Here is an 8609-nt window from a genome sequence, read left to right as displayed (position 1 = left end):
CAAAACTTTTCAGAGCCTTTAATATGCTCACGTGCATTTTAAATCTTCAAGGAGGCACTATAACATGCAAGGTTTCTCAAATTCCCTTGACAAAAATTTGATTGAAAGTTTTATAGAACACCAGTTAAAATCTTGAGGAAACAAAACTGCACCAGAGAATTACCAATCCAGATAAATCGCCGCTCTCTTCATCGTCTTTTTTAAAAACCTCAAACACCTCTGAGACAGGAAGCACGTTCAGCATGACATCGTACGTCGGGTTCAATTTATGGTCAGTCTCCTGCAGGCTGGAGGGCCGCCTGTTCCCATGAGCACGTGGGGGAGGAAGAGGGTGCTAAGAGTGGAAGCAGGGGCTGGAAAACTGCCTGGGCCCCTGTCAGCTGTGGCTACTTATTCGCCCACCCATCGGTCCGTCATTCATCCTGCCAGGCACTCTGCCAAGTGCCAGGGAAAGTGTGTATGGTGCCCGCCCTCCAGAGCTCACAGCCTCGCTCACCCTTGTCGAGAGCTGTCTGTCCCAGGGTCACACTGCTCACCCTCTCCTCCATGGCTTCCTCCTCTGGCTTCTCCTTGTCTCTTTCTAGCAGGCAAAGTGGATGGGTCTCCGACACTTGGGTCTGGCAGATTTCCACCTACCTCCAGCCAGAGCAGTTACCAGTTCTAACGAGGAGGTTGACCCAGACTCACTGACCACCAGAAGGAATTTTGGACTTCTGGCAGGTAGCAGCGAAGGGAGGGAGTCCCCACCCCTCATTTCAGCTCCGGCTTCATTCAACTCCTCCCCAGCCCCTGTTGGGCCTGCCCATTGCTCTGAGTCAGGAAAATCTGGACCACACTGAGCATCGCAGAGATGGCATGGATCACGTCTGCTTCTTAGGTGGCCGAGCCCTGGTCCAGCCAGCTCTGCTCTCGCTCCATCTCCCTTCTGCTCCCCTTGTGCTCCCCTGACCCGGCCGCCGGGCTCCTCTCCAGAAAGAGCTGTCTCCGGGGAAACGGCACACACCGGGACTGGGACCCTACTTGGTGGCTTCCAGATAAGCCTGTCATCTCTGCACTGCACTGTCAGGTTCCTTCCCTCCCGACCTAGGAAAGGAGGTAGACCCAGACCCTTCTCGCGCCTCTCTGTTCTGAAACACTTCCGCTGCTCCTGCAGACGCTGACTGCCTCGCTGTGTGCCCACAGCACCCGCTGCCTCTCAGCCAGCAGTGGTCAGACTTCTGGTCCCCAGACCCCTTTACGCTCTTCAGAATGAGGCTCCCCCAAGAGCTTTTGTGTTCATGGGTTGTATCCATTTATATTTACCATATGAGAAATTAGAACGGAGACATTTTTTAAAACACATCAATTCACTTAAAAACAATGAACTGCCCTGGCTGATGTAGCTCAGTGGATTGAGCACAGGCCTATGAAGCAAAGGGTCACCAGTTCGATTCCCAGTCAGGGTACATGCCTGGGTTGCAGGCCAGGTCCCAAAAAGGGGACATATGAGAGGCATCCACACATTGATGTTTCTCTCCCACTCTTTCTCCTTCCCTTCCCCTCTCTCTAAAAATATATATTTTTTAAAAACAAAAATGAACTTACTACACCTTAACATAAACCCATAACATGTTAATATAAATTAGGTGTTTTTCATAAAAAATAACTCTACTCTCTAAAATAAGAAATTAAAAAATTAATGAGATGGCCCTGGCCAGGTGGCTCAGTGGGTTGGAGCATCATCCCACACACCAGAATATTGTGGTTTTGATCCCCAGTCGGGGCACAAACTTAGGTTGCAGGTTCAGTTCCTGGTCGGGGTGCATGCAGGATACAACCAATTGATGTTTCTCTCTCACATCAATGTTCCTCTCCCCTTTCTCTCTCTCTCTAAAATCAGTAAACGTATCCTCAGGTGAGGATGAAAAAACGTTAGTGAGATGCACGGCAGAGTTCTGTATGCTTGCAAACTTCTTTAATGGCCAGCTCCATGGAAGGCGGCTGCATTCATAATCTGCTTATCCGTTCAATCTGTTTTGATGTCGCACCTCAGGTAGCCTTTGAATAACTCCACTGTACATTCTCAGCAGAGATGGAAAAGGACAAATGCCTCAGCATTATTATTTAAAAAATAATATCGCCATCAAAGAGTCTGAGAAGCCCCTGGCGTTCTCCGACCACACTCTGAGAATCACTCGCAGCTCTAAGCCTTCCAACGTTGTGTACGGGATCAACTAGCTGGTTCAAGGTCGGCCTGGGAGCTTGTTGAGCAGCCGCAGCCTCCGCCTTGACCCTCCACCCTCCTGTGTTGGGGGAGGAGAGGGACGGGCAGCGGCGGCCCCAGGGAATGAAAGCAGAAGCCACTGTCGCCACCTCACTAACAAGGACACAAGTTCCAGGAGGGCCTCGTGTTGACACTGTTTTGTTCACTCTATGTCCCCGAGTCCTAGATCCCCAGTAGGTTCTCTATAAATGTGTTAAGTGAATGAAGAAAATATACGTATGCATTTTTAAAGGACCTATTTAAAATGAAAAATAACTAAAATTTTTTAAAAAGAATAACTTTACTTAAGAAAAAAATAAAATAAAAATTTTTTTCTTAACAAAAATCAAGCATGGATACCCGGAGTGAAAACCACGCAGCTGGGAGCACACAGCCATCCAGAATGACAACTAGACAAACGCCACACTGACGGCTGATTCTGTGGTTCCTCTGTTACCCTTGTGCCTCCCAGGGCGTTCACCACCTCCTGGGTTCTCAGCTTCGTTTTGGGAACGACCACACTGGGGGAGCTGACTCCTCCTTTCGGAGTGGCAGGGCTCTGCTGTGAGCGTTGTATCACTGTAAGGCTTCCCACAGTCTCCTGGGGGCAGATTCCTCAAAGCTGAGGAGGCCCAGGAAGTACCTAGTCCAGTCACGGTCAAATTCTTTCTTCCCAACAGAACCAATGTGAAGGATGGAATCTTCTTCCAGGGATCACTGCAGGAGGAAGTGGGGCTGTCCCAGAGGAGCGGGGAGGTAAGGCCAGAGCTACAGGAATCAACCTCTTCATGGGCCCCTCTACCCACCTGCATCTCACCCTCTCCCCATCCAGACAGCCCCCCTTCCAGGAGCAGGCCTTGGCCAAGGCTCACCCTGGACACACCCAGGGGAGTCCTGGGATCACTGAGCTCCCTGCCTCCACCTCTACCTGACCCCTGGGCTCTGTGAACCACACCTGTGACCCTAAACATTTCCTGTTGTGCTGCTGAAGCCAGCTTGAGGGAGGTTCCTCTCCCTTACAGCCAAGGTGGCCTTAATAAAGCTAGCCAGTCTGTTGTGAGCACTCTCACAGATACCCTAAGCCTTTGTCTTTTCCCAGCATTCGCCCCACAACCCCTACTGGGGACCAGGGCTGGTGGGGCAGCCCCAGAGGATGGAGAGCAGCCCAGAAATAACAACCTGTGACCTTCCAGCTGACCAGCAGGTCCCAGCCTGCAGAGCAGGGGCCCTTCACACTGGATGAAATCAAAGTTAGCTCCCTTACTTCTCTTCCACCAAAAGAAAAGGAGGGGAGGGGGGAAAGGGAACTCTCATTTTTGGCAAGCTCTGAATGCAATTATAACTCAGTAGAGCCATGAGAAAATTTACAAGAGCCAATCCTTTGCACAAGGCATGCTCCAATTTCATGCCGACACATTATTTTTTAAAGGGCATTAATATCACAAGCTGATGACTTTTAGCCCTGAGCAAATGATGCATTTTAATGTTTCTTTACACATAGCTCTCAGCCCAAGTGAAGCTGTCTTCAGCAAAGCATTAACAAACATTTACATTTCAAAACTCAACAGCAGGGTTGTTGTTGAGTTTTTCTCTTTCTTCTCATCTGTGCCCGGACAGATAAATCACATTTCACATATTAAGTGGTATGTAGCATTCTCTTTCTAACCCCTGGCAGCCCATTAGAAGACAGTAGCACCTGGTTTTCAGGCCTTTGCTCTAAAGACTGGTTTTGAAAGGGAAAAAGAAATACAGGCCATCATCAAACACTACTGCTTTTGTGGCAAGCAGGCTGTGTCTGAAAGGGCAGTGATTTTCAGGTTCCTCTATTTGCCTTCTGCTGTCTGAGGGTCAGAGCGGGGTCCTCCTAGGAGAGCAAACAGCCCACAGCGGTTTGCTTATTTTCCCAGGTGGAGCCAAAGCCAAAATGACAGTGAGCCCAGGGGTAGCTGAGAATTCGAGTCAATCAGGGGCAGAGAGTCGGTTTCCAGGTTAATACGCTCAGATTGGTTAAGAGTCACAGAATTAAAAGTGTTGAGCGTGCCTTCAGGATCTGCCACATTTCAAGTCATCTCACAGTACAGCCTATAATCTCAACAGTCTTCAAATGCCCTTCGGTCTAATGCATTTCGGCCTGCGGAGGGCTCACACCCCAGCTCAGCCACTTCCTAGCAGTGAGACCTTGCACAAGTGACCTCACCTCTGTAAGCTTCAGTTTCTCCATCTGTAAAATGGGAAAAATAAGACGCCCATTTCACTGGGTCTTTCATGTGATGAGATTAGCGTGGCCCCTGGCTTACTGTACATATACCACAAGAACTGTCAACTCTTGGCATCATTTCTTCCTGACGGAAACTTCCTGTCCAGGCCACCGCACCACCTGCATTTCTTGAGTTTCCTCTCCTCCCAACACCGGCTGTGCACCGTCCTCCCCACACCTTGCACACAACTCCAATAACCACTCAAGCTAATTATTCAGAGGAACAGGGTCATGAACACAACCAGTGTTCTACACCGGATGGCAATGACGGTGGCACCACTGTGCATGTACTGAAAGTCATTGACTCGTGCATGCTCGGTGTGCGAATGTTATGGTATGTAAATTATACCTCAGAAATTATAAATGACCCAAACAGGAAAGTTGCCAAGTCCCTGTCTGAAAGTGATCGTCTAGGGCAAACATTGTTGGCTCCTCCTCTCATGTCCTTTAAATAAAAGGCCACCTGACATGCTCGCTCATCCCCCTTCACCCCTCTGCTCTGTGTCCAGTGTCAGGATGGCCAGTTTGGAGTCTTGAAGGCAGGAGTCCCGCCTTCTCTCCCCCAAAGAGGAAACTGGCTCTCCTGTTCTGTGTCCTCCCTTCCTTCCCCAGGTGACAAGATTAGAAGGAACTCAATGCACACAAATAGCACTGGGGAGATGCTTACCATGAAACTCAGAGCCAGGAGTGACCTTGTTACTGAGTTTGGAAAAAGCTACTAAAAAACACAACAACAACGCAATCCATTCCACCTAATGTTCACTTGCCCTGACAGCTCATCTCTCCCACACAATCATTCCCCTAAATATTTATCAGCCTTGCAGCCTCTCTGGGTACACGGTGGGCCCTAGCTAGCTGTAATGAAGATGGCATTCTCCCCAAAACCGCCTATTGTGGTGAGGTGTGCCCTCCATTACTCGGGGAGCACGGACATCTGGGTGGGGCTGCAAGAGGGCCATTTTGAGTTCCCGGGACATCTTTCGAAAGCAGAATGCCTCTACTCCCTCTTCACTCTGCAACTCCGTCCCACTGAAATGGGCACGAGCCAGCCTGCATCAAGGTGATGATAAGAGAAGGGAGGGGACAGCCCTCCCCGGTGCCTGAAGAGTACACACCAGCCTTCTTACCTCTTTAGAGGCTGCTGGCGGCTCTGCCTTCCACTCTAAAACCCCGACCCCAGTCCTCCTTCCCTGCACCACAATTGTCTCTTGACCCACACTTCCCAAAGTCTTATTCCTACAAGTGTTCTCCAGATAAACCAACAAGTTCTGGCTGTGGGTTTTCCCAACAGCCCCTTAGCAAATGTAACCAATGCGAAGGAGAAACCCAACTGAGAGTCCCCACGGCAAGCCCAGGAAAGGAACCAAGGTGGGCAGACTGTGACTGCACTTGCCGCTCTCAGGCCAGCCTTGGGCTGGCACCACCCTTACCGCTAACTGCTCAGAGGGCCATCCAGGGTTCCCACCAGGAGACTGGAACTTTCCTCTCACCCCACTTGTGCTAAAGAATGGAGGCCAGCAGACTTCCACAGGACTGACAGCAACAGGGAATCCGCCAAGGACAGGACACCAGACACAGAGGAGGAACCCAGCCAGGACGGCCCTTGAATGCATCCTACCTATTGCTTGGACAGGTTTTCATGATGCCCTCACCAGCCCATACCAGAAAACCCCTCACCCTATTTTCAGGATTTTTGCGTCTGAACGGAGCAACCCCATGCCTAACTCCTACAGATATCTGGAGTTCATTTGCGTCTCTCCACCTTCACCAATGCCACCCTGTTGACCCTGGACTCTGCAGCAGTCTCTCTGATGTGTTCACGCTTGCGCCTCACCCTCTATTTTCCCGGGGGGCTGCCAGATGTCAACTGTTGTAGCACTCCCCAGCTGCAGCGACTCCCATGCCACTTAGGATCAAATACAGACTCCCTTCCATAACCGACATGATCCCATTAACCCTCAGCCTACCTCTCACACACCCAGTGAATGACGAATTGAACCAACGCGTGCTTCCTAAACATCCATCTCCATCTCCCTTTGCTACTTAAAAACATTCACATAGGGCGCCCCACAGTGGCTGTGATAGCGATTAAACTCTTATTCAACCCAGGAGCACTTCCCCACCTCTCCAATCAAAGTCAAAATTAGAAGCAACGCCTCTGCTCTACCTTTCAATATCATCCCTTCTAAGTTCACACTATTTTCTTTTCATTGTGTACCCATTAGCTACACAGCGGAACGCAGGAAGTCACAGCCGCGGAAATCACGGAAACTCTTTGGTGCCCCCTTGTGGTCATGTCTAGTTAGCCGACTGAGAAGTGCCCATAGGAATGCTTGCTACTCTTCAAGGTTTGGAAGTGGAGAAGGGCGCCGCGGTGCGAGGAGGGAGCTCCACCAAGGGGAGCAGGAAACTGGAGAGGGAAGTACACCCACGTGTAAATTCTAGAAACACACGTCCGCCCCCACCTCGCCAGAGGAGGAAAACATTAAAATGCTTACCAGTCAACTTCTCTAAATCTCAGATTCCCGTTTGGTAAAATCAGTATAATTCTTGCCCAACCATTGTGGGTAAGTGTGTTATGAGCCTACCATGAGATCAACTGCACAGTTCTGTGTACTTAAAAAAATATTTTTTTAGTGGTCTAGCTTGATAAATTCTAAAGTCCTTTTCTGGCCCTTGAACGCTTGCCTATTCATCCGAACTTTCTGTAATCACCGGATGAGTCAGGTGGAATGGGAATGAGGATGAACTTAAGACAGTGAGTGTCTGACAAAGAGGTGCCCATGGGCCACTCGTCGTCATACAGAGAAGTAATGGAGAAACGTCCATGAAAAGCTTCGTAAGTGGTGAAGAGGAGAGCTGTGATGTGTTGTTATGTCCTCCCAGGAAGCTGAGGAACGGGTGCTGGAGATGGCCACACCACCCTGAACAGGCCTAGTCTCGTCTGATCCCCAAAGAACAGGTGCTGGGTTCTGGAATTTGCAGTGGGGACAAGAGCCAGGTGAAAGCTGGCTTCATCTATGATTAAGAAAATTAACCCTCACCTCTTGTGTTTCCAACCCTTCTGAAGTTCCTATCTTAAAGATGCTCATCTTTGCACCCAGAGCCTATTAAAATGATACCAAACAGGTGTTTAATAGGTTGGAGGTACCTGAATAAATGCATTTGATTTTGACTAAATATTTGCACAGCCCCCAACTCTGAAGCTGCTTACTTTCTAGTCCTACCCCAGCCTCTGAGGGCTCCAGTATTGTCCCCTGTAAACCTTAACTTATTTTTATCTCCTATTTTAAATATAGTGAAAAGGGTCCTTAGCTAATTTCATCAAGTATGCCGTCTTTAAATCCTTCTCTCTGCACAGCTAATTTTGCATTGTCTGTGTATCACAATGCCTTTGTCTGATTAAGGAAAATCTGCCTAATTCTAACAGGGAAAATAATTAATTTTTTCCTCCAAATAAGTGCCGAGCTCTGGCTGAACATTAGAATAAACTCAAGCTCACATGCAGGCATGCATGAACACACACCTGAGCCACTTAAATTAAAATCTCTAGGGGTTGGGGCCTGAGCATCAGTATTTTTCCAATATACCCCCGGCCTGTTCTGACCACTGTGAACGAGCTGGCCTTGTCCCAGAGAACAGAGACTCGCCTATTATGAATAAAGCAAAAGCAGGCTTTAATGTTCACTTCCAAGCCCCCTTAGATCCAGGCCAGGAAGGATAACAGGACCTCAAGCCCAGGGCTTAGAAAGAGTTCCGGTTTTTACTCCTCATCGGGCACCTCTCCTCCTGACACAGAACAGTGTGGGGCCAGAGTTAGATTTGCTTCATGCAGGTTGGACAGGACAGCAACTCGGGAGCAAGTCCCAGCAGGTGTGATGGCATCAGCACAGACCTTCCTGAGGTCCTGCCAGCTCAGGTGGGCTGGCGAGAGAGCCACGGGCACCATGAAGGGAGAGGGAGGTCTCCCTCTTATGACACTAGCTGGGTGGGAACTGGGCTTTCACTGCAAATAACCAGTCATTCAAGGGGATGCTGCGTAAGGAACTCGCCACGCGTTTCAAACCAGGCTCCCAACAGCCGCTCATCTTTCAAACACAGCACAGGAAC

The sequence above is a fragment of the Artibeus jamaicensis genome, unplaced genomic scaffold (genome assembly GCF_021234435.1).
Source record: "Artibeus jamaicensis isolate MK-2021 breed Jamaican fruit bat unplaced genomic scaffold, CSHL_Jam_final contig_490, whole genome shotgun sequence".
NCBI lineage: Eukaryota > Metazoa > Chordata > Mammalia > Chiroptera > Phyllostomidae > Artibeus > Artibeus jamaicensis.
Note: the sequence above shows the minus strand (reverse complement) of the source record.